The following is a 27,803-nucleotide window of genomic DNA, read 5'->3' as shown; positions in this document are numbered from 1 at the left end:
GACTTGTGCAAACTTATTACCCTTACTTCTCCTCCTCCATTTCTTTTTATTCTCTTTCTGTCTCAGATCCATTAGCAATGAGAAGACTTTGAGTAAATCAGAAATCATTAATTCTTAAGGAGATGCTTAAGGCTCATACTGTGGTGCTTGCAATGTATCTGTGTTATTTTTCATCACTGGGAAATATAGGGGGGGCCAATAGATTATAAGAAGTCTCAGATTTACTGTGCCTAAGTCAGTGACTCCATTTAAGGTACTTTAAGATCCGAGTCACATGAAAATGAAGGGTTATGAAGCTACCTCTATTAAATACAAAGTATAAAGGTTTTTTTATTGCTCTTTAGGCACAGATTATTAATACTGTAATGACACTAAAGAGTATTAAATGCAAATTTGCAAGGATCTAAAGGGCTTTATTAGGATAAGCAACATTTTATTGAGTCAATTCAGTTGCTATTTTAATGAAAATCTAGAAAATAAATCTCAGTGGAAGCCACCACAGATGTTGTATCCTATATTCTGGGAAATAGGCAACTGAACTTGGCAGAGTGGTGAGGGAGGAAATTCTGGAGGGAGAAGAGAAGGGTTAGAAAAGTGAGATTTTATGACTTTAATATGTATTTCAGAATGATTTACCCCCAAATTTCTTATTGCAACTGGCTAATAAACAATTCCTTGCTTTTGATGCTAAATTGAATTTTCTACCACTTATAAGTCAAAGTTGAATGGTATTGCCATTATTTTGTAGGCTAAAAAGCCCACACTTTTAGTTTGAAAGTCAAATGAGAAAAGGATGAAGAGAAAAGGGAAGGAAGAAAGGAAAGAGGGAGCAACAGCTTTTTGGTTTTGATGTAGTGCCTAAGAAGGCTGGTGGATAAGGCAAGAACCTAAGGTTTTAGTCATGGGATCTACTATTTATTAAGAATGTGCTCTCGGGCAATTCACTTAACATTCTGGATTTCAGGGTTTTTTTCTTTAAAACAAGACTGAGATGACATTCCTTTGTGCAGTTCTATTATACTGTAGAGAAATAAGCACCATTGGCTACAGTACGCTAAATACCCATAGTCCTTCTAGGCATTGGGACAACCAAAAACCCTACCACACATTTCAGAATGCTTTCTTGGCAACATTGTGGAAACCACTGGGCCCTAGTTGACCTCTAAGGTTTATTTCAGCTTTAAAAATACTACAATGCTAGTAGGCTATTTATAGAAAACCATGTAATGTATTGTCCAAATGAGAAAACTCTGGGGAGCACAAGTCAGCATTAACAACAATTACACTGGGAAACAGCAGTAAAATCCAGACATATCATTAACCTGAACATGTTGGTAATTGATTTTGGTGACTCTTTTTAAAAGTAGTTTCATTAAAATGATACAAAAGAAGGATGTAAAAATCAAAAAAGTATTATGAACCGATGAGCCAAGTAACCACTACCTAGATCAAAAATTAAAATACGGGCCAGGCACCGTGGCTCATGCCTGTAATCCTGGCATTTTGGAAGGCCAAGGGGGCAGAATCTCTTGGGCCTAGGAGCTCTAGACCAGCCTGGGCAATATGGTGAGACCCTGTCTCTAAAAAATAAAATAAAATAAAATAAATAAAATTAGCTGAGCATGGTGGCACATGCCTGTGGTCCTAGTTACTCTGGGAGGCTGGGGTGAGAGGATGGCTTGAACCCCAGAGGTTGAGGCTGCAATTAGCAGTAAGCCCTCCACTGCCCTCCAGCTTAGATGTCAGGATGAGACCCTGCCTCTGAAGAAAAAAGAAAAAGAAAAAATTAAAATACCAATATTACCCACACAAGCTCTCCTCATGACTCTTCTCAAATATTACTCGAATCTCTCATCCCCCCCAAAGATAGTCATGATCCTGATTTTTACACCATTACTTCTTTGGGTTATTTTTCTTTTATTATGACAGTGATATGCATTTCTTATAAAAACAATTTTTGTTTGAATTGCATAAAGTAAAAAATTAAGAGTCTCCTCCAGTCGCAAATTTTATTTTTTCTGCAGGAACTACACTTTAAAATCTCTTAGATTTTTCCCTATGCTTGTACAAAGAATACACACAAACACTTTTTCTTCCAAAACTGAGATTATACATATATATTATTATGCAATTTGCTATACTTATTATAGACATATTCTGGCTTCCACGTATGTCAGGAATGGCAGCTATGAATATTATTAACAGATTCATTTCTCCCATTCTGGGGGTGGGAGCATATGAATGCTGGATGACAGAGCCTTGAAGGAGCATAGGTCAAAGGTAGAGCGAATCCGGTTCTTTATGAGACATCTTGTTCTTTCCATAGATTTTTTTTTTTTTAATCCCAACAGAGAAATATTGGGACTGGTGGGCCCTTATATTTCCTGACTGAGAGAGGGATTGGGGGAAGTGAAAAGTCTATAGGAATCAGACCTACATTGTAGCTGTGTCATTCACTGCTTCTGGGACCTTAGGTCTATGGAATAAAATGAGGGTTATAATGCCTGTCGGTAGCAAGAGGTTTTAAAGATAACTTTTTATATTATGTAATAGACCCATTAGTTGTGTACGATCTTAATTTGACTCAACACCTACAAATTTTGTGCTTTTCTTAACATCTACTAAGAGTATGGGACGACAAAGAAGGAGTGATGATTTGTTATAAGTTGCTTAGGTTTTACATAAAGCTTGATAAAATTAGAAGCTATGTAAAATATACTCCGCATATACTCAGGGCTATTAAGTTAGAGGTTAAAGAAAACTAAACTTTACTCTTTATTTTGGTGTTTTAAATCAGGGCACATGCATTTTAAAGGTTTGCTGAGGTGGTAAATGTAGTTTTATGGGTTTATTTAGAATGAAGTGTTTTCATATCGGCTCATTAACCCAAAAAGAGCTGTTGTAAGAGGGTTGCGAAGCCCAGAGGAACAATTATTATTTTCAGTGGTATTTGTCATGGCAGTGATATAAGCTCTAAAGATAGAACGTGATTTTTGGCGCTGTTGAAGTAAATTCAAGAGTAATCAGATTATAGCTGATGTAATTTAGATGTTTGGAGGTGGGGAATTTTCTGATAGCAAAATCTAATATATGTGGCTCCCAAAATGAAAGCCTCTCTCCGCGGGTGACCTTCGCCAAGGGAAACATTTTCAATGTGGTCATACTGACAAGTTATAACTTATAAACTTATTTTCCTGGAAGGTTTTGGTTTGAAGATGACTTTGGATTTTGAATCCAGCCTGAAATAAAAGTGGGGGTTGGGGAAAATAAAGGCCTTTTTCTCTATACTTTACCACCTTTCGGTTTAAATTGACCTCCACATCACTTAACAATAGCTTCTGTCTTCCATTTGTTACTCATTTCATGCGTGATAAGCATCATTATATGCACTTTGCAGTTTCTCACATGTACTGACAGAAAAGAGAACTAAAGCCTGGAAGAGTAACTTATGCAAAGTTAGTGACACGGTTAATAAGTCATAAGAGCAGAATTAAATTCTAGATATGAGTCAAGGGTTGATGCTTTCATCTCCTATGCTGTGATCCCTGTTTTGTATCCCAACTACATACAAATGAGTCATTCTCCAGAGCTTGCTGGCGAGCTGTCTTGTGGCTTGTCATTTCAGTGTCCCCATAGCACCAAACAGGTGTCTAAATGTTTCTTAAATCCAATTTTCCAGAGCTACTAATTCCTCATCTCTACCAGGGAAAGAATGAAAGTTTAAAATACAACACTCGGGTTTCAAAAAAGGAGGAAGTACTTAAGCTCTTGAATTATTTCAGAAGCCTTGAAATAATCACCCTTCAGATGGCACTGGGGTATAATTCCTTTCCTCCTCTTGATTTCCTCCCTCATTTCTGCAACCAAACAAAGAGGTAGCCTCTCTGTGTTCTTGATATCATTCCAGTAGGAATCTTTACTTATAATGATGTTACATCTTATTAATACTGGAAAGTCTTTTGCAAGCATAATGCAGTCCATTTGGTTAACTTTGTGTGGAACTCCTAAAAATTGACCTCTTGCAAAGTGGTCTGAGTATTTTCCTTCTCTTTTTGAGGACATCTTAAAATAACTTACAATGATAGGTACGAATAAATAGAAGAACTAAACCTTATTAGTGACTTATTACCTGAATGAATATACTGTGTGTAGGTTTAAAGCAGGTGGTAAGTTCTTGCTTTGAAAGCAGGAAGCGACCGAGAGCGGTGGCTCACACTTGTAATCCCAGCACTTTGGGGGGCTGAGGTGGGTGGATCATTTGAGGTTAGGATTTTGAGACCAGCCTGGCAAACATGGTGAAACTCCACCTATACTAAATATACAAAAATTAGCTGGGAGTGTTACACACACCTGTAGTCCCAGCTACTCAGAAGCCTGAGGTAGAAGAATCACTTGAACCCAGGAAACATATGCCCTGAAATTTCCAGGATTGAAACAACTGTGGAACTTGACAAAGAGTGTATATGGTATAATTAAGAAGTTTACTCAGGAATTTCTTACCATTTTGAAAAGTTACATCCCCAGAGGCAATGTTCCTTGTGGAATCAAAATCATTTATAAACCATGATTTGTTAAGTCTGTGGATGCTGTGTTCTCCATGTTGTATGTAGAGAATAAATGTTATTCACTATTATTTTCTTAAAAATGTGCATTTGCATATTGAAGCATTATAAAGCACCTCTTTGTTATTTCTTCTCTATAATTATGGTATTGTATTATTTTCTCCATTTATGTGACTAGATAGGTTTTATTTCCATGTGTTTCATTTGCGGATAGTAAGTGAACATGACCAGAATTCATAACACTTAAGCTTTCAGTTAGGGCCAATTTTGTCTTCTCATGGTTATTTGAACCCTGAAAATGTCCAGTTACTATTTATTCATTAAGAGCTTGAGCATATTAGTACCTACAGGGTAGACCTCTCTGCTGGGGTCCGGGCCTTTTATTTATCTGCCCCATGGCCGTAACACTTAGATGTCTGTTAAGCCCTACAAAGTCAACTAATATCTGGGCTGAACAGATTCATTATACCACAAATGGGCTCCTATTCCCCTATTCCAACCTTAGTGGGCAAGAATCATGGGCTCTGGTGCCAGTATCCAATTAAATGATACTTCCTCATCCTCACTCACCAGCCTGGGCCAATTCATTGGCACCTCTTACTTGGATAGGTGCTTCCTGACTTGTCACTTAATCTCCTGTCTTACTCCTTTCTTTTTATATTTTCTCCCTCTGCTGAGATTAAAATTTGATCATGTTTATAATCCTTCATAGGTTTCCAAGTGTCCTGCTTTAAGGTTCAAGTTGCTGTATATGGTTCATAAGGCCATGTACAATCTGGCCCCTTCCTACCCTCCCATCCTCATCTCCAGTTGTTAATCTTTTCACCCTCTATGCTCTAATTTTGGTGGGATCCCTTTCAGTTTATTACATGATATTTTCTTTCTTGCCTCTTGCTGTTCTCCTTATAGAATATACTAGCCTGATTGATCGCTAAGCTCACCCTTACTCATTCTTTAAGTATCAGCTTAATACATACTTTTTCTAAAGTGGTTTTTCCTTACCCCTTGAGTTACTTATGATCTCCCTTGACAACTTATACTTTTCTATTTTCATGCTTCTTTGCTTGTATAATTATCTGCTGTTGCCATTCAATTATGAGCTCTAAAGAAACTTTGCTTGTCTTTTAAAATGAATTTTACCTCAGTAGCTACTCTGTAAATGTTTGAGCAATAAATAAATACATAACAAATAATAAAGCATTTAAAAATACTTCAGTATCTATGATCTATAACCAAGATGAGTCTAATCAAGCAATCGTTATGTACAATGTGAGAAGTGTTTTACATTTTTTATTTCATTAAAACATTCTGCTCATGACCAACTAATAGGCTGCCACCTGTAGTTTCAAAAACGCTGTTATGATTGCTCTGTTGATGTGAAAATCATTTCTAATTGATGATATTTTTAGTAATTGCATTCATTAGGAGATGGTCACATTCTTTTTGACTTTTTTCTCTAAATATTAAAATCACAGTGGAGCTCTGTGATATTTATAACCTCTAGATAGTTGGATTTTTCAGCTTTAAACTATGGACATAATAACTTAAAAAAATCTTGTGCAGTGTATGTAGGGGTGTGTGTTTCATGTGTAATTTACATTTGTGTTATAAATATTGGGACACTGAAACTCAGGTACTCTAACCAGCATGGTAGACTCACAATTTTGGAACAGAACTGAAAAGCCATTTAATGCTTTATGTGATCCCCTTTCTGAAGGTCTACACAATTCTTAATAATATTTCATGTGTTCCTGGGAAAGAACCACTGTTAGAAAGATTTTCTTCTGTCAAATGTAATGCATAAATTCAGCCATTTTAATGAGGCACATACAGTGTGCTGGGCAGTGTGTGTGGTCCTGGTGATGCAACGGTGAGGAATGTGGTCATGGCTCCATTACCACAGAGCGTTAAAAAGTTACCCCTTCCTATTGCTTCACTCTCATTGCTTCCTTTACCTTCTTTTTAATCTGAAACTTGGTTCTTCCCCAGCCTTTAAATAATGGACCCTTGTTTTCACATGAACTGCCCTTGATAAGAGTCAGAGGTGGTATCAACAGTCTTTTTCTTGTTCTTCACGTGTCTTCCAAGTGATTCCACGTCCATGGTCTCCCAAATCCACCTGTGCTAAAGTCTGCCATTTGGTGATACAGGTTTTCTGCTCACTCTGTCCTCTCTTGAACCTCACTGTTTCTTTCATTCATCACAGTCTTCAACACTTGATATATCAGGGTCCCCCTTATTCTATCCCTGGCTCTTGCCCTGGGCACTTTAGTATCCCAAACTTTGTTCACCTGCAGGCCTGCTTTATCCAGTGACTTCATTTGCCTCAATCTTAATATTATCTTCTTTTTACTTCAGCAACCAAGTACATTGAACATATATTTTAAGGTTCCCTTTAATTATTTGGAGATTCGATTTTAAATTCCACAGGTTTCTGTTCTTCAAATCCTTGTTACTACGATACCACCTCTTAGTCCTAAGCAAAAAGGTTACCTTTATAAGAAACCCTTCTCTGCTTCTTCTCTGGCTACGAGCCTTCTGATGGGCTGAGGCTTTCATGGGGCCAAATGTTAAAGCCCACTCAGAGCCTCTGCGCTTCCTTCTCAGACTGCATGCTCAGTCACAGGATGGACCAGATGTGTTGGTGTGGGATGCAGTCAAGCTGAGAGACAAGATGGCAGACTGAGAACTGGGGCTGGCTCTTCCTGTGCTATCCATTCCAGTGTGGTCCTCCAGCCCTTCTGAGTTGTGATAAAGGTAGGTTAGTCAAGAGATGACTAGTAGACATATTTTACATAACAATTATCTAGTTTTCATTATAATTTTTAAATGTGTAGGTATCTAGTGTGGGAATCATCATTTGTACTCTGGCCCTAGGCCTCACAAAGGCTAAGGCAAGGCTGGCCTCAATACATACATTTCACCCACACTCTGATCTCTGGTCCCTTGGCTTCTTCCATTTCATTAATGTCTGTCAGTTTTTCTTAATTCCTAATAATTTCAACTCATTTTTGTGTGAACTCAATTCTTTGCCTCCTTTTCTATTTGAACTCTCTCTTATACAAAGCTCGAACTACAAGTTGATTTTACAGTCTGCCTTCTTGGCTTTTGTATTCTGTCTTCTAAATCATGCTGGATAATAATTGACATTGTACATTACTACACTCCAAACTGGTGTGACTTTTTTTTTTTTTTTTTTTTTGGTCAAATGATCCTTTATTGAAATACTTTCCTTTGTGCTTAACTGGCTGGGCATTCCACAGCACCACTGTTTGTTGATGTCATCTATGATGTCATGAGGGTGGCAGCCATCAGCATTACAGCCCACAGACTGGGCAGTCCCCAGGATCTCTTTAATGATTCCAGAGAGTTCTCTGGCTAAGGATCGGTGCCGCATCTGTCGAGCAATGTTGACGATCTCATCAAAAGTGATATTCCCACTGTGTTTAATGTTTTTCTGTTTCTTTCTGTCTCTTGGTGGTTCCTTGAGGACTTTGATGATCAGGGCAGAGGCAGAAGGCACCACCTCAATCTGGGCCTGTCTGTTCTGAATGGTCAGTTTCACTGTACTCCTCAGGCCCTTCCAGTCACCTCTTGCCTTGGCAATGTCATCACCAACCTTTCTCGGAGACAGACCCAGGGGGCTGATCTTGGGGGCCAGGGCAGAAGTGCTACCGACCTCGCGTCCGGTGCACCTCAGGTATAAGACTTTGATCTCGTTGGGGTCGAACTTCAGCGGCATGGTGGAGGCGGCTGGTGTCGGATGAACCCGGATTCGGGATGACTGAAGAAAGTTGCACCTTGGCCTCCTCCGAGCCGAAAACCAAGAGCTAGTTGTATAGTATTCTATAGTGTATACGTACCACATTTTCTTTATCCAGTCTATCATTGATAGATATTTAGGTTAATTCCATGTCTTTGCTATTGTGAATAGTGTGGCAATAAATATACACATGCATGTGCATGTGTCTTTATAATAGAATGATTCATATTACTTTGGCCATATTATACTTAGCAAACTAACACAGGAACTGAAAACCAAATACCACATGTTCTTACTTATAAGTGGGAGCTAAATTATGAGAACAGATGGACATGTAGAGGGGAACAATACATATTGGGACCTTTTGGAGAATGGAGGGTGAGAGAAGGGAGAGGATCAGGTAAAATAACAAAAGTGTACTAGACTTAATACCCGGGTGATGAAATAATCTGTACAACAAACCCCCATAACACAAGTTTACCTATGTAACAAACCTGCACTTGAAATTAAAATTAAAGTTTAAAAATTCATATTTGAAAGTCTGGGATTACAGTTTGGGGTAAATATGTGTCAGCATGTGGGAAGTATTAATTATGAATATCTTATTTTATAGAGTATAATTTTAAAGTACTGTCCAGAGAGAAGCAGTAAAAAAGGAAGCATTACAAATAGAAGACTGAAATAGCATTTTCAAATATTTGAAAAGGAAATTACAGTCATTATTTGGATTTTGAAAAAGAGGAATTAGCACATTGGTTTATTAAATTCAAATTAGTACAAACATGAAATGAATAGAGTATAATCTATAATGACTTTGAAAAAGATGAAAAAAGAGAATAATAGCTATAAATGTTCAAAAGGAAAATGAACTTGGAAAAGACAAATTTTATGAGCTAGCATAATTTTTGTGACAACTGGGAAAATGCTCAGGGTCAGAAAACTTTCTTGTCTAATAAAAGAAAGAAAACATAAGTTATGAAGGAAAAGAACCAAGTGGTAAATTAAGAGAGTGATTTTAATAAATTTCACATCTAAAGACCTGACTTCTAGAATTTTCATTTGGTGACACAACAAGATCAACATTTGCTTTGACATATGGCCTTGACCAGGAAATGGTGATAAGGAAAGCAGTAAGAAGTCCCTTTAATGAGAGTGTATCTGTGGTGAAAGAACAGGTGCAAAGATGACCTAGATGCCATTATTTGGAAATTTGTGTATAGCAAGGAAGCTGATCATTTTAAACAGGCTTAATGTGCCTATAATATAACCTTCTGATAGATTTTGTGAATTCAGTTAACTTGAGCTTTTGTCTGATAAATTACATAAAATAGCTTTATTGGTTAAAAAATGTTTAAGTAGCACTTGAAAATACCAGAGGAAATAAGAAAATTAGTAAATTATAGAAGAAACCCAATAAGCTTTGGAATGTCATCAACATAAAAAATACCAAACATAAAGTTGTAGGTCCTGAATAAATGTTTTCCAAATACTTATAGACAAATAAAAAGCCTGAAGACATTTTTCATAAGGAAATCCCAAGAGGGGAAAAGAGAAACATTGGGACTCAGAAATGAAATTTATGAAAATATGGAGCAAAACTGAACCAGGACTCAAAGGAGTGAAAGCAAATAAAAAAAGAAGATAAAGTCACTGCTGGGTTTAGACATAACCATAAAACCTTATGTGATGGGTTATTATTTTCTAACTAATTAAATAAAGAACAAAATCAACAAATGTTCTCTCCCTCAGAACTGTGTTTGGATACTGATAAACTCACTCATTTTTTAAATAGTTGGTGTCAAGATGAATTGAAAGTGAAAATTGCAAATGAAGCATGAGTGAGAAAGTAACATAATCTTATAATTATTAGGTTTTCTCCTTCCTTCCTTCCTTCCTTCCTTCCTTCCTTCCTTCCTTCCTTCCTTCCCTTTCTTTCTTTTTCTTTCTTTCTTTCTTTTCTCTCTCTCTCTCTCTCTCTCTCTCTCTCTCTCTCTCTCTCTCTCTCTCTCTTTCTTTCTTTCTTTCAGATGCATTTGGAATTTCTCTGAGTCCTTTCCATGATCTCTAGGTCTTTTGAAAATCAGAGACGGTATGAAAGTTATTGCAAAAACAGAAAACGTTAAAGATAGAAGATGTTAATTTAGAGATCACTGTGGAAAGCAATTTCCCTATTTAATTACTATGGACATTTTTCAGCTTTATTTTTTCTTAGAATTCAAAAGAAAACTTTCAAACATTTTCTAACTGGGGATAATAAATAAGCTGTGTCTCTGGTAGTCTTCTAAACTTTGTGATTTACTCCAAAGTTACACAGGTCTGCTTGAGAGGTTGACTAGATATGCAATAGTACATACTGAGTACCTACTGGGTGCTGGAACCATGATCTAAGAACTCATGTGCAATAATGGGCAAATTCAGAGATGCTATTTCTGATTCACTGAATTTTGAGTCTAGTAGGGGTGGCAGATGTTAATCACACAACCACAGATGAATGTACAAATTATAAATGTGACAAATGTTATGAGGAAAGATGGGACAAGAAAATTATACATGTTAGTCTGTTCTCATGCTGCTAATAAAGCATGAGACTAGGTAATTTATAAAGAGAGGAGGTTTAATTGCCTCACATTTCTTCACGTGTTGGGAGGCCTCAGGATACTTACAATCATGGTGGAAAGCGAAGCAAACATGTTCTTCTCATGGCGGCAGGAAGGGGAAGTGCTGAGCGAAGCAGAGGGATGTGCCTTTTCAAACCATCAGATCTCATGAGAACTCACTCAGTATCAGGAGTACAGCATGAGGATAACCCCCACTGTGATTCAATTACCTCCCACCAGGGCCCTCCCATGGCATGTGGGGATTATTATACAATTCAAGATGAGATTTGGGTGGGGACACAGCCAAGCCATATCACTGTATAACATAGACATTTAATTTAATGTTGGGGGTGACAGAAGACTTTTTTGAGGAAATGACCTCTGAGCTGACTTCTAAAGACAAGTTGGAGTCATCTAGGTAAAGGTGGCTAGTGGAGAATATTCTATAAAGGTTACACAGGTAGAAACAAGACACAATTGAAAAAAGTCTCAATGCTTAGGAAATATTCTTTGCCTCTTTAATTATTACTCAAAATAGTATATTTAATTCTACTTCTTATACCTTATAGAAGTGGTAGGTTGCTTATTGAAAATAAACATGACTCAGTAGACAATTTGGGGTTATATGGCTTCCTGACAAGGCTCTCTGGGCTTTAGTGTCCTACCTAGACAGAGAAGGAATTGGGTCAGATGATGTCTAAAGTACTTTTTTATTTGAAATTGCTGACTCTTTGGTTCATGTAAATAAATATCTAATTAACAGAAACTAGTATGGGTCTTGTACTAATAGTGGCAATAAAGTTTGTTACAAGCATTACATTACTAGCTCATGAAGAAGAGTCTGGTCCTGTTGTAGCTGCTAGTACAATTCTCTAGGAATAGACACTCTAAAATATTTGCTCAGAGTAGCCTTAGTCAAGCAATGGATGCATTCATTGCTAAGTGACCTGTGGAGGAAAATGGTTGTTTGCCTGAATACTAGCTTGATTTCATGATTTAGGGATGAAGGACTTAAAATGATAGACAAGAGGTAAGACACCTGGTAGGTACTGTGACTGTGGGGACTTTGATTAGAATACACACAAAAAATCAAGTGACTAGCTTATTTTTAACGATATTTTTATTTTTATGCACACACACAAATGATGAATAAGAAGATAATGCATGTTAGCAGTTATATTTATTTATGGGATTTTTCCTTATGTACCTGTCTTGATTATGATACAGAAATTCACTTGAAATTAGTGATAATCCTTCATCAAAACCATGGTTTTTAAAGTTCTATTCAGTGCTGCTCTTTTTCAATCCTGTTGATGAAAATAGATCTTTTAAATACTTCTATTTTCTTGTTTTCAAATGACTAGGGGGAATGACGCCAGAATAGCAAAACAAACACCATTTTTCCATGAATATCTGGCTCCTAAAATTGGTTTTGGACAGTTTGTAGAAAAATATTTTTATATCTGGAATTTGTCACTTTTGAAGGTTCTAATCTTGATATGCTGGGTCGCTTTAAGGAGAAAACAAAGAAAGGTGAGATGCTCTGTACTTCAGTACCCAACTTTAGTGCCAACTACCTTCCTGCAACAGGTGCTTGTATTGCACATTTGGTAAGCCTTAGAGTTGCTTTTTTCTTTTTTTGCATTGAGTAAAGCCAACCCCATGAGTGTGAGTAGGTGAAATAACACTCCAGAAATAGCATAAATTACTTCTGGAGTCCTGTTAAGATGGCGTGGTGAACATTTGTTTTTGTATTTTAATAGAGGATTAAGAGACATCACATATAGTCTCTGTTTTTCTTCTTTTCAAAAACTATTCTGAAGACTAATTGACATGTACACAGTGAGCCACATCACTGACAGGAATCATAGTAATTGACACCTTCTAGAACAGTTAATTTGATCTTGGCTATGTTGATCAATGTATAGAATAATGGAAGGGATGGTTCTGTTTTCCACTAATTTTATTTTATCTTAGCTGGAACACTTGGCTTAGCATCAGGCTTTAAGAGAGATATTGACAAACTGGAAGACGTTCAGAGGTTAGGGGACTGGAATTATAAAGGGAATTGAAAACATGACAGATGGTGCTTCCTTGAAAGAATTATGCTATTGGGTCTATAGAAGGGAAGGCTACAGGGAAGTTTGAGGGCTCATCCTGAACAAACCAAGAGCTTTTGTGTGCAAGAGGCATTTAATTTGTTCCTTGTGAACTTGCAGTTTTAGACTAGACTAAAGAAAGTGAAAAAATATCTAGGAGAATTAGTTCAGATTAACATAAGGAAGATTTTTCTAATCAAACTGCTTAAAATGCTTCTGACTGCCTCTGGAGAGGGAAGACTATGGGATGTAATAATTCCCGCATCAGCAGGAGTGTTAGATGCTAGAGAAGAAATTTCAAATCAGATGCCCTTAAAGGTTTCTTTCTATTCCAAGTGTGTCTATAGAGTCGCAATTTGGTCATCTGGCTACAGTGGATATAGCATTCTATTTCTACAATGTCCCAAATATTTGAATATGTTTTTTTTTTCCTCAGGCCCTTAATAGAAGTTAAACTTTTTCTTAGCATAATTATATACAAATGACTTAAATATTCTACATATTTATATATGTAACTCTTTAATACATAAACTAATCCCTTAAAGTATAATTTGGCTATAGTTTAACTTAAGGTAAATCAACTCGCTTTGGATGTGGCTAGCTAGATTCAAAGTCAAAAATTTTATTTTTAGTAAGTGTATATTGAAATAACTCTAGGGACTATTCCAGTGAAAGAAATTTCAGTGACAACCTTTTAGCCCAATCACAAAATTAAATAGTGTATTTAGAACTGGAGGTGGTTTTAGGAATCAACTCTATTTAAGTTTTAAACCTCAGGACCCAGGGACTCACACTGATAGGAAAGTTGATGTAGGCTCAGTTATAGTCATAGTAAGTGTCACTTTTGCTGTCACTTCTTTGGCCACCTGACACTGCTACTAAGTGGTATTTTCTACAAGGACAGATCATGTGTCCCATGTCTCTCAGAAGTGGGCATCATTACTGGTGGTCCTGTTCAATGAGCCCAGCTATCCCAGCAGTGACTCTGGCTCCTGTCCTCTAGCCTGTGTGCAACGGCTGGCTTCTTCTCCCAGAGATTCCCTTCTGGTGCACTGCCTATTGGCAAGGCCTGGGTCTCTACCACTCCCACCAAAACCACCAATCAGTGTGCCAATCTTGCTGCTTTTTACTCTTCAATTAACCTCAGTAACTTCTGCCCTGGGTTCGCCCACTAATCATCCTCTGATGGCCTGAACCCTAATTGCTTTTGCCTGGGAGGTGAAAGTGGTTGGGAGGTTAGTGGGGAAGTTATGGCTTTCTCTTGCCTTTGGAAGCATAGTGCTGACATCTGCATTCTATTTGCTTGTGTGGTGCTAACAGTCTTCCCTCCCTCCCTCCCTCCCTCCGCCCCTCTTCTCCTCTTCCCCTTCCTTCTTTCTCTTTTTTCTTCCTGCCTTTTTATTTTTCATTTCTTTCTTTCAGCTGTCTTGCATATTTTTCGTATGCGACTTATTATGTTTCATATTCTGTGATTAAATATGCTATACTTGACTTCAACTCTTCAGAGAGGCAAAAACATCACTGCGCACAGTATGTAATTCCTACTCTTCTTGCTATTGTGAGGAAGAAATATAAATCTGTAACATAATCAATGCCTTGAAATATGTTAACATTGCATTAGTTTACATAAGAATAGGAATATATTCTGGTTGTTCATCTCCCTAATAACGTTGGATATTTTTTCATTTATCTAGGGTTTAAACTTATCAATTTGGATGCCAGCAGTAATATCACTAGGTAGTAGTAAATACCTCCTTTTTCTCTCTCCCCACACTTATGTAAAAAACATACCTGTCTAATATATATACCTACAGTATATATGTATAAATCATATACAAATAATATATAAATGAATAAATTAATTAGAAAAACATGACCTATTTAAATATACTGTTTTAATTTATTGATTGTTTTGGTTAATTTTAAAATATTGTGACTGCCCAGCTAGCTCAGTCTGTAGAGCATGAGACTCTTAAAAATATGTTGTCTACAGATTATGGAATGAATACCTTGTTCCCCATGTAATCAATTTCAACTATTTGTATTATTAATATCATCACATTTAGGTGAATGTGCATATAATATCAATATTTTCTTATATAATTTTTAGTTTTCTTCAATTGATTTTCAAATAAATCTCCTCTTGAAATAATAAAGTTTAATTTCTTAAAATACATAAGCCACAAAATTGAAATAGCAGTATACAGTGTGCAAAGACATATTTTCTAGTTATCCTTTTTATGGGTTGCTGTAGCACAATTACCTTTGTAATTTCTGTAGACTCTTCACGTTTAATATAAAAATGAAAGTGGTTATATGTGAAATTTCAAACTATTCTATCAAAACAAAAAATGTGTGCATTTATGTTGTGATTGTCATTAAACCAATAATTTTCTGGTCACTTAGTATTATTACTAAACTATGTACATGAGGTTATTTGAAATGTTTTTCACATACTTTTCATGGAACAGGATTTATGTATACTTATGTGAATATATTAAATATTACATGATTGTTACTTATTTTTATATATCAGCTATAAATGTTAATTACAACAGTTTTAAAGTTGAGCCATTCTGTGATCCATCTCAGCACAGAATCACAATAAGAAGAAACCTATGCAAACAACCAAAATACATAGTCTGTCGTAGCCAAATGTGGATGGCAAAGTTAAACATTGCATGATATAGAAGACAAAGAAAAATGCCTTTTATTAATTTATCTCTCTGTAGTCTCAATCATTTTGAAATCTGATTTTTCAGAATCTTTTCTGGCTTCTCCCCAGATTCCAAGTAACTTATGGTCTTTCTCCAAACACTCACTATTACTAGCTATTTTGTTTACTTACTCTCTTTTCATACTCCTCACCATCAAACACCTCTTTCCGAAACCTGGGCTGCCAGCATGTGGATCTTTCTTTTTTCCTTTTTATATGGTCTGCTGAGAGGGATTATCTGTTTCCCCTTCTGAATGTGTTTCTTCTCAGGGTGTGAAAACGGACCAATACAACGACTCCATCTCATGTCTCTCTTAGCCACATTCTGTCTCCATGATCCCCTCAACAGACATGTTTTTATAGCCCTTGGCTATTGCTCAGAGAAACAGTTTAAAAACTGTACTTTTCTCATTATCCCTTATTGCAATAAAATCTTTACTTGTTCAATTCATTCTGGTTCATACATTTCCTCCAGTTGCTATGCATATCATGGTCAGACTACAAAAGCAAGGTGATTTTACAACTTTACTATAAGTCTACACTTAGGTCCAGAAATTCCATGAGTTTTGAGTTTATTCATTATTTTTTAATGAAACTGTCTCAGAGAATTATTTGAATTATTTGAATCAATGGAGGAAAAATGTGTTACGATGCCAAAAGCTAATAAATCTTCATATTCTTTCTATCTGGCTTGCAAATGCATTCTATAACTTTTGTTTTTACTTTGTCCCAGAAGATATAACTTCACTAACAAGTTTAGCTAATATTAACATGAAAGTTTCATTGTTATTAGCTGGAGAACATGACTTAGAAATGTATGGGGCAATGAATAATAAGAAGATGGCCAGTAGTTAAGTTGCTGTGAATAATCCATGTATAACTAGCAATCCTGTAAGCATGGATCATTTTCATCACATGACTCTAAATTTGCTTCTGAACCAAAGTGGATAAAAATTTTTATTGAAAAAATATTGATTAATATTTTGTTTACAATGATAAACTAAAGCATAAATTACATATAAAATATAGGTTTTCAATTTTAAATAATGTACAGGATTTCATGAAAATCCTTTGATTTCTTCTACTTTAGCATGGAATAGAGATGAGGAGTAAAAGTGCAGGTCGATAAATTGAGCAAGGCTCTTACTTCATTTGACCATTTTAAAATTTGCATTTAGAGAAAACAAAAATATGTGTATAATTGTAAAAATGTGTTGGTCTTAGAAAATGTAGAAATTTACTCATCATACATTATTTAACAACAATATGAAAAACATAACATATTCAAGAGATCATGAGGAAAATTATTCCTGAGAAGAAACACATTCAGACAAGAAAACAAATAATCCTTCTCAGCAGACCATATAAAAAGGAAAAAAAGAATGATCCACGTGCAGGCAGCCCAGGTTTGGGAAGGAGGTGTTGGTGAAGAGTATGAAAAGAGAGTAAGCAAAGAAAACAGCTAGTAATGGTGAGTGTTTGGAGAAAGACTATATATTACTTGGAATCTGGGGAGAAGACAGAAAAGATTCTGAAAAATCAACTTTCAAAATGACTGAGGCCACAGAGAGATAAATTCATAAAAGCTAGTTTTTCAGTGTTAACTCAAAAGTCCACAGTCCAAAGTCTCATCTGAGACAAGGCAAGTCCCTTCTGCCAATGAGCCAGTAAAATCAATACCAAGTTAGTTACTTCCTAGTTAAAATCTGGGTACAGGCATTGGATAAATACACCCATTCCAAACAGGAGGTATTGGCCAAAATGAAGGGGCTAAAGGCCCCATGCAAGCCCAAAATCCAGGGGGCAGTCAAATCTTAAAGCTCCAAAATTATCTCCTTTGACTCCATGTCTCATATCCAGATCACACTGATGCAAGAGGTGGGTTCCATTGTCTTGGGCAGCTCTGCTCCATGGCTTTGCAGTGTACAGCCTCCCTCCTGGCTGCTTTCGTGGGCTGGCATTGAGTGTCTACAGCTTTTCCAGGTACACAGTGCAAGCTGTTGGTGAATCTACCATTCTGGGCTCTGGAGGACCATGGCCCTCTTCTCACAGCTCCACTAGGCAGTGCTCCAGTAAGGACTCTGTGTGGGGGCTCTGACCCCACATTTTCTTTCTGCACTGCCCTAGCAGAGGTTTTCCATGAAAACCTCACCCCTCCAGCAAACCTGCCTGAGCATCCAAGCATTTCCATACATCCTATGAAATCTAGGCAAAGATTCCCAAACCCCAATTCTTGACTTCTGTGCACTCGCAGGCTCAACACAGTGTGGAAGCTGCCAAGGCTTGAGGTTTGCATCCTCTGAAGCCATGGCCCAAACTGTACCTTGGCCTATTTTAGTCATGGCTGGAGTGGCTAGGATGCAGGGAACCAAGTCCCTAGACTGCATATAGCAGAGGGACCCTGGGCCCAGCCCATGAAATCATTATTTCCTCCTGGGCTTCTGGGCCTGTGATGGGAGGGGCTGCCTCAAAGTTCTCTGACAAGCCCTGGAGACGTTTTCCCCATTGTCTTCCTGATTAACATTTGACTTCTCACTACTTATGCAAATTTCTGCAGCCAGCTTGAATATCTCCTCAGAAAATGGGATTTTCTTTTCTATTGCATTGTCAGGTGGCAAATTTTCCAAACTTTTATGCTCTGTTTCCCTTTTAAAAGTAAATGCTTTTAAGAGCACCCAAGTCACCTCTATGTTTTGCTGCTTAGAAATTTCTTCCTCCAGGTGGGGCGTGGTGGCTCACACCTGTAATCCCAGCACTTTGGGAAAGCCAAGGTGGGTGGATCATGAGGTCAGGAGTTCAAGACCAGTCTGGCCAAGATGGTGAAACCCCATCTCTACTAAAAATACAGAAGTTAGCCAGACGTGGTGGCAGGTGCCTATGATCCCAGCTACTCAGGAGGTTGAGGTACAGAATTGCTTGAACCCACAGGCGAAGGTTGCAGTGAGCCAAGAGCACCACTGCATCACAGCCTGGGTGATAGAGCAAGACTCCATCTCAAAAAAAAAACCAAAAAATTTCTTCCTCCAGATACCCTAAATCACCTCTCTCAAGTTCAAAGTTCCACAAAACTCTAGGGCAGGGGCAAAATGCTGCCAGTCTCTTTGCTAAAACATAACAAGAGTCACCTTTGCTCCAGTTACCAACAAGTTCTTCATCTCCATCTGAGAGCACCTCAGCCTGGATGTCGTTGTCTATATCATTACTGGCATTTTGGTCAAAGCCATTCAACAAATGTCTATGGAGTTCCAAACTTTCACACACCTTCCTGTCTTCTTTTGCGCCCTCCAAACTGTTCCAACCTCTGCCTGTTACCCAGTTCTAAAGTTGTTTCCACATTTTTGGGAATCTTTTCAGTAGTGCCCCACTCTACTGTCACAAATTTATTGCATTAATCTGTATTCACATTGCTAATAAAGACATACTTGAGATTGGGCAATTTACAAAACATTGGAGGAGATCTCTATGAGATCAATTTAGGCAAAAATTTTTTGAGAAATACCCTACAAGGACGAGTAACCAAAGCAAAACAGACAAATGAGATCTCATCAAGTTATGAAGCTTCTGCACAGCAAAAGATCCAGTCAACAAGGTGAAGAGACAACCCACAGAATGGGAGAAACTATTTGCAAACTACCCATCTGACAAATACTAATAACCAAAATATATAAGGAACTCAAACAAATCTATGGAAAATAATATAATAATCTGATTTAAAAATTATCAAAAGATCTGAATAGACACTTTTTTTTTTTGGAGACAGAATTTCACTCTTGTTACCCAGGCTGAAGTGCAATGGCATGATCTCGGCTCACTGCAACCTCCACCTCCCAGGTTCAAGCAATTCTCCTGCCTCCCCAATAGCTGGGATTACAGGGAAGGGCCACCACACCTGGCTAATTTTGTATTTTTAGTAGTGATGGGGTTTCTCCATATTGGTGACATTTCTTAAAAGAAGACATACAAATGAGAAACGGGCATATGAAAAGGTGCCCAACAGCATTGGTCATCAGAGAAATGCAAATCAAAATGACAATGAGATATCATCTTGCTCCATTTAAAATGGCTTTTACCCAAAGACAGGCAATAAAATAAGCTGGCAAGGATGTGAAGAAAAAGGAATCCCTGTACACAGTTGGTGGGAATGAAAATTAGTACAACCACTATGGAAAACAGTTTAGAGTTTAAGTTTTTTTAGTCAAAAAACTAAAAATAGAGCTACCGTCTAATACAGCAATTCTACTGCTTGGTATATGCCCAAAAGAAAGGAAATCGGTATATTGAAGAGAGATTTGCACTCCTATGTTTGTTGCAGCCCTGCTCATAATAGCCAAGATTTGGAAGCAACCTACATGTCCATCAACAGATAAATGGAAAAAGAAAATGTGGTACTTATATACACAAAGGAGTAGTGTTCAGTCATAAAAAGAATGAGATCCTTTTATATGCAACAACATGGATGGAACTGGAGGTCATTATATTAAGTGAAATAAGCCAAACAGAGAAGGACAAAATTTGCCTATTCTCATTTATTTGCAGGAGCTAAAAAATAAAACAATTGAACTCATGGAATTGGAGAGTAGAAGAATGGTTACCAGAGGCTGAGAAGGACAGTTGGGTAGGGGCACGTAGAGGTTAATGGGTACAGAAAGTAGTTAGAAAGAATGAGTAAGACCTAGTATTTGATGGCACAAGGTGACTGAAGTCAATAGTAATTCAATTATACATTTAAAAATAACAGAGAGTATAATTGGATTTTTACACAAAAGATAAATGCTGGATACTCCATTTTACATGATGTGATTACTGCACATTGCATGCCTGTATCAAAGTATTTCATGTATCCCATAAATATGTACACCTACTATGTAGCCACAAAAATTAAAAAAAAAAATTAGGCTGGACGCAGTGGCTCACACCTGTAATCCTCTAGCACTTTGGGAGGCTGAGGCAGGCAGATCACTTGAGGTCAGGAGATCAAGACTAGCCCGGCCAACATGGTGAAACATCGTCTCTACTAAAAGCACAAAAAAGAAAAAAAAAAATAGGTGTGGTGGCGGGCATGTGTGATCCCAGCTACTTGGGAGGCTGAGGCAGGAGAATCAGTTGAACCCAGGAGGCGGAGGTTGCAGTGAGCCAAGATCATGCCACTGCACTCCAGCCTGGGCAACAGAGCAAGACTCTGTCTCAAAAAAAAAAAAAAAAAAATTAAAAATGGTACTTTGTCATTCCCCAAGAACAAATAAGAGACATAACTGTTTGGGTATCTACATCAAACTACTGTAGCTAGACATTAGAACTTTAGTGGAAAAAAAAAAGAGAGTTAGGAAATAAAATAAATATCTTCTAATATTTCCCGAAATGTAAATTTGTTCTTAGATAGGCAAGGAAAAAAGCAATATACTCTAAGACATTTATGGTCCCTTAAAGTAACATTTGGCCACAGCATCACATTCATCCCAATCCTGCCAGATGAGCTGGGACTGTATGTGGCCCACACAGGCTGTTCATGACCACATGCCAGTCCTGGAAGGACCTTTACTACCCGTGGCCTTCGCCGAGGCTGTAAAGAGTCAGGAAGGCATCACAGGTACTGTTTCAGAAGGCAGGAAGTCAAGAGAGACTTACCCATTGTGAAATTTGTGAAAGTACAACCTTTGAATGCCTCTTGACATTTATATGAAGTTCCTTTACAGTACTGAGATTGCCTATCTCTATAAATTTATATGGGCAGCTGTAACTTGCCATTCAAATATTTAAAATATATGAACCATGAATCTCTATTGCTTTCATTTATTTATCTTTCCTTAGCCTATAACTGCAGGGTATACAGGCAGAAGCTAACAAAATACAGTAGGTGGTAATGAACCACTTAAAATAGTAAATTTGGGGGATACTATGCAAAGACTCCTGCAACTGAATATTTAGCAATATGTTCAACAATAAAATTCTAGGCAAATAGGCTGAATGTCCTAGGGAAATTAATATCTTTGTTATAGCATTTTTGTTGCCTGTAGTATGTATAGAAGGGCAATTTTAGAGCATTCTCCTAAAGCCAAAGTTTACTATATTATTGGTGTAAACTTTTATAATTATATTTGCCTGGGATCCTTATTCTTTTTTGGTCATTTTAAATGAACATTATGGTGCTATAAAAACTTGTAACAGCTTAGACAATTGCAGTAACTTCAAAGGAAATCAATACACACAGTGGTAAATTTTACCCAATAGGAAAATTGTCTTCTAATACTTAAATGTACACAAAGCACAAATCGGGCAGAAAGAAAGTACGAATTACTTCAGCTATTTGGTTTAACAGGACAAAAAAATAACTTCACTGTAGGTCTTCCGTCTGTCAGAATGGTAGAAAAGGCCACCACCTGGTTTCTGTATAAGATCATTGCTCTTTCTGTAAATGTCACAATTTTCCTTTAAAACCCCTTGTAGCTGTCAGTTTTTAAGCCAGAAAATAATAAATTACCTCATACCATAGTCAAAACAAATTCCCTACTTATGTGATGCTGATAGGAGAAAGCCATCAAGAAACCATTATGGTGGATTGCTTTCTTCCCAGTGCCTTGTATCTTTGTGGCACAAGACAGCTGGAGAGTGTTCTAAAATACATTTGCTTTATAGCCGTATTTAAGATAAAGTGAAAACAAGACTGCTGCATCAACAACAAAAGCTACAACTGCTGTTAATGCTACCATTGTGCCATGGTGCACACCTACTTCTATGACAAGCTCAACATAGTAAACTGGAAAGATGACCGGTCCTAAACTTAATCCAGAGGTTGGCCTATCAGTACATGCATGTTGCAAAGTCACCTCATTTTATTAGCATTAGTTTCCTTAAACAGGAAGACATAGTAATGCCTGCCTTTCTCACTACATAAAATTATTTTGGAGATAAAATGAAAACAAAGTAAAAAGTGTACTGGGCTAATCAATGCAAAATTAAAGACAAGTAGAGGAAATTTAATGTGAGTTCCAAGGAGAAAAGAGGAGAGATGGCTTCCAACACCAGCAACCCAAGCCCTCTATTCCAGGCCTTCAGCATTATCCTCAAACTGGGCTATGTGCCTTTCCTTTCTAATTTTAAAAGGAAAGACAGCATGTAATATACCTTACAGATACCCATGAACTCATCATGATCAATTTTAATGATTGATCACATTCACATTTGCTTTAGAATAATTCTATTAAAAAATTTATAGATAATATTTTAGTTTTCTTTATTCCTCCTCCAGTCCAATTTTCCTCTCTCCTTTCCCAGAAGTAAAACTGTTTGGAAGTTGATTTTCGTCATCATATTCTAGCTTCTTGTATTCAAAGAAATTTGAAGGTATAGCTGTATATGTATATTTTTTTATATATATATCCATAAACAAAGATACTACCTCTTCATTTTTGTAAGTGCCCTTAAGCCGAAAATAAATGTTTTACTCAATATTATAATATGGGTATCCACCTATGTTGATGCATATGGATTTGTTTTTCCCATTTAAACTTTATATTATTTCACCAGATAAATATACTGCATTTTATTCATGCATTTCTGTGTTGGTAGACATTTGGATTATTTTATAACAATATTATGATAAAATTATGCACAAACTCTTGACAGCTTTTCTAGGTTTCATACCTAGAAGTGAAATTGCTGAATAAGCTTTGGCCATTTTCAAATGTCATAGACGTAAAATTGCTCTAGAAAGGAATTATACCAATATACCTATCTACCCATAGCAAGTGCATTGTATCTTAAATTCCATATTGTCTGGTGATATTTCTACACCACTTTTCTTTCAGGTGATCCAGCTTCAGTGGGATGTGGGAGGAAAAACTAGGTAAGATTTCCAGTATTTTACTTTTTCAGATTCCATTCTTGTTGGAGAATTAACATGGGATTCAGGTAGAAAAGGACTAGCCAGAGAGCTGGGCTAATAGTGGCAAGACATAGGACTGATTTCTGTAGTTCCGTTCTTGGAGGGTTACTCAGGAGACAGGACACAGATAGTGGTTATAGATGAATAATTAGTTTCCACTCACTAATAGGGAAGCCTTTGATTGCCAGTGTGGATCTTGGTTCTGGTTGAGGTAATTTGTGCCTGAGGTGAGTCCAGTTTTTTTTTGTTTTGTTTTTGAGACAGAGTCTTGCTCTGTTGTCCAGGCTGGAGAGCAGTGGTGCAATCTCAGCTCACCGCAAAGTCTGCCTCCTGGGTTCAAGCGATTCTCCTGCCTCAGCCTCCCGAGTAGCTGGGACCACAGGCATGTGCCTCCACACCTGGCTAATTTTTTTTTTTTTTTTTGTATTTTTAGCAGAGACGGGATTTCACCGTGTTAGCCAGGATGATCTCAATCTCCTGACCTCATGATCCACCCACCTCGGCCTGAACCACCACGTCTGGCTGAGTCCATTTTTATAACCATGTGTTGCCCAGGAATATTACACAAAAAGGCATACATAGCCAAATGGGAGATTCTTTTTTCACAGTTATACTCTTGTTCTTTGATTTCTGGGGAATTCCTGGTTTATAGTGATAAATCTTAATCATCACACCAATACATTTGGAAAAATTAGTTACCAACACATTGAAGAATAAACAGCAACAATGATGTTTTAAAACACCCTTTTTACTACCTTTTCTAAAATGAATGAAATCTTGAGTTCAGTTAATTTAGGACACACTGTGATTTACAAAATGTTCAGCACCATTGCAGATGCTTTTCTGTTTGCCTGAGATGAACATACTTTCCTGTTCCATTGTGTTGTATGAGAATCCTTTTTTAATGCACTCTGCTTCATGTCCACACTGTGCGCAACAAAGCCACAAATATTCTTTTTATACTTGAACACTTGAACCACTATGTTGGAATTTTGCATTTATGTGTGTATCTCCTTCATAACAAAAGAAGCGGGATGGAGGAATAGGTAACAGTGGAGCCTCTGGGTTGGCCTACTTGGAAGTGAGCTCTGGCTCTACAGCTTAGTATCTATCTGTCTAATCTGGGCAAGATCCTTTAACTATGGGGACCTCGGTTTTCTCATCTACAAAATGTGTACAATAATTCATCTATCACATAGCCTTATTGTGAGGACTAATTATCTTAATATTAGGTAACGTATGAAAGCATTTGGAAGAGTTCCTGGAGCACTGAGAGAGCTCAACAATGTTAGCTGTTCCTATGTTTATGTTCTTGAGGGCAAGGACTGTTTTCACTACGAATTCAGAGAATCTTGCATTAGATCTGGAAAGTGGTTGCCCAGAAATATGTGTTCAGTACAGTAAACACGGATATACCTATTTTCTGAACATACATTTCATTCTAGTGGGCTTGTGTTCCATTTTCACATCAGCCTTAGACATGCCTGTTAGCTATTCTTTGTTTTGACAGATTTTTAGCTTAAGTTGTCACCTTCATGCCAAGTCTGCCAGACAAGTTATAAAAAGAGGTGGAAAGCATAACTTTTAGCAGCAGGAAGCATTCCACTGGCAGGGCATCTGGGGACACAGACATTCTGAAATGCTACATTATGTTAGTTACAAGCCTGAGAAGTACATTTATTTATGGATTCAACTAGAAGGTGTTGTCCTCCCTCAATAAAATATATAGATATGTTTGAAGAAGACGATTGTTTAAATAGCTCCACATAAATTGTGATAGCCACAGGATATAACAAAACAAGTTTGCATTTTAAAAGTGTTTATTTCCAAATCAGACATCTTTTGATTACAAATAGTTTATGTTAGGACATAATTCCAAAAGAAACTTTTTTGTGTATACACAAAAAATTTTACATTGAAAAACTTTATCTCTGCTTGTCCCCCAATTAATAGAACACATTTTAAATGTTGGTTGTCAATAAACGGAATTGTAAAGGTTCTTAAAAATAAGAACCTTCTAGCTCTTTTCTCAGGCATTTGCTTTTCCATTAAAATGGGAATTCATGTGGATAAATATAATAAGTATCTGCGACCCTTCATCCATCTATTAGAATGGAGTGGGGAAGTCATATGCCTGTTGAATGTTGTAGTCTGTGTCCTATAGTCATGTTCTAAAGATAGCCCACTATAACTTGAGTAGATTTTGATGTGTTTAAGAAAGATAATCCAGAAACAACATTTAAAGTTAAAATTTACAAGTTGATGTTATACTATGCACCAATTTCTGGATTCTGGAACCTAGAGAAAACATGTTAACTAAAAAGGGAAAAAAGAAGGAAGAAGCTCACACAGATGAAGAATGTGAGAGAGATGGAAATTAGACTCATTGAAAACCAGGTGAAATACTTAGAATGATGTGTATTTAAATTTAGATATATACAATTTGTGCTCACATAAAGGTCTTATTCTAAACTCATTAGAGATGAGTAATTCAATATACAGTATATTTAACCATTATTATAGCTCGGGTCTTCCATCTACACATAAAAAGACACGATAACATGACATGAAATGGAATCCCTATTTCTTCTTTTAAAAGACTACAGAATTTAAAGACTGCTAAATGTTTGCAAAGTGGCTTTATTCATAGGTGACTTTCTTCTTCCTCTAATCAGTATCTTGCAGTACAGGTGGTGTTAGAACTCATTTTAAAGAGAGTATATTTAAATTGTTAAAAAGATTCTGGTGTCAATTAAGTATATAATACTATAAGAGGGTTTTTAAGTTGTATCACTGCAGAAAACTTCATTAGGATTTAGTTCATTGTATAAATTCGTGTCAGTTGGAAAGTATTTTTAAATTTAGCTTTATTGTTCTGGGCAATCATTAGGCTACTAATGATTTGGTTATTATATTTAAAAAGATTCAGAGTTCTTTATAAAAAATGTAGAGCATGCTTGAAATACAGATGAAATATTTTTCCATTAGAGTCTATTATCATTAAAAGGAATTTGATGACAACATATTTAAAAGATTAAAAATAGAATTAATGTGTATCTGAAAGTGACTTTATTACTCAATCATTTTAATTTGAAATATAATAAAAACAAATCAATATTTTTAATAAATTTACTTCAAACTAACTTAACTAAATGATATCTCATAAGTAGATATACTATGCAAGGGGTTCCATTACAAGTTTATTTTAAAATCATTGAAGATTTCTTTACTAAAAACAAAAAGTTAATTTTTGAAGATTTCTACTTTTATCAGCTTCCATGCTAATTGCTATTGCAATTTTATTTTTGTGCTACTCACAGACTGACATCAAAAGATAATTGGATTGAGTTGAGTGTTAAAAAAATTTAACTTTCATGGAAAAACATTATCTAGTTTTAGGGGTTATGTAGAAAGTTAGGAATATTAGCTATATTAAACTAAAAAGATTTTGGAAAATGTTAACTGTTACATACAGATACAGCTACCAGATTTTAATTTTTAATACGGGAATTAGCTTCTCCTGGAAGCCCGCTAAATTAAAATTACCCTTTATTTGCAATATTGAGGATAATTTGAAGGAAGTATTGTCCTTGGTAATACATATGTCTCTAGATTGTCAAAACATTGGAGCAAAAGAGTGAAAAATCTCAACCCATTTTCTAGCGATTTTCTCTGTTGTAACAGTCATGGTACCTCCAGATTGGCTCATTGAGAGAAGGCCCCACAGTCCTGTACAACATTTTAAATTCCCTAAAGAGCTCCAAGGAAACATGCTGTGATTCTAACAGAGCCCTGGTGACATGGTTTGACTCTGCGTCTTCACCCAGATCTCCTGTCAAATTGTAATCCTCAGTGTTAGAGGCAGGGCCTGATTGATGCAAGGTGTTTGGATCATGGTGGGGGTGCTGATTTTGCTCTTGCTGTTTTGAAGATAGTGACTGAGTTCTCATGAGGTCTGGTCGTTTAAAAGTGTGTAGCACCGGCTGGGCGTGGTGGCTCACGCCTGTAATCCCAGGACTTTGGGAGGCCAAGGCGGGTGGATCACGAGGTCAGGAGATCAGGAGCATCCTGGCTAACATGGTGAAATCCCATCTTTACTAAAAATACAAAAAAATAGCCGGGCGTGGTGGCGGGCGCCTGTAGTCACAGCTACTTGGGAGACTGAGGTAGGAGAATGGCACGGA

At 36.8% G+C, this 27,803-nt stretch overlaps 1 pseudogene; it reads right to left on the bottom strand.

Moving 5' to 3' along the window:
• Positions 1 to 7,749: 7,749 nt before the first annotated feature.
• On the bottom strand, positions 7,750 to 8,360 carry LOC105472809 (large ribosomal subunit protein uL11-like; annotated as a pseudogene).
• Between the last annotated feature and the right edge of the window lie 19,443 nt (positions 8,361 to 27,803).

The sequence above is a fragment of the Macaca nemestrina genome, chromosome 4 (genome assembly GCF_043159975.1).
Source record: "Macaca nemestrina isolate mMacNem1 chromosome 4, mMacNem.hap1, whole genome shotgun sequence".
In the NCBI taxonomy this organism is placed as follows: domain Eukaryota; kingdom Metazoa; phylum Chordata; class Mammalia; order Primates; family Cercopithecidae; genus Macaca; species Macaca nemestrina.
The sequence above is the reverse complement of the archived record's forward strand: the minus strand, read 5'-3'. Positions and strand labels throughout refer to the sequence as shown.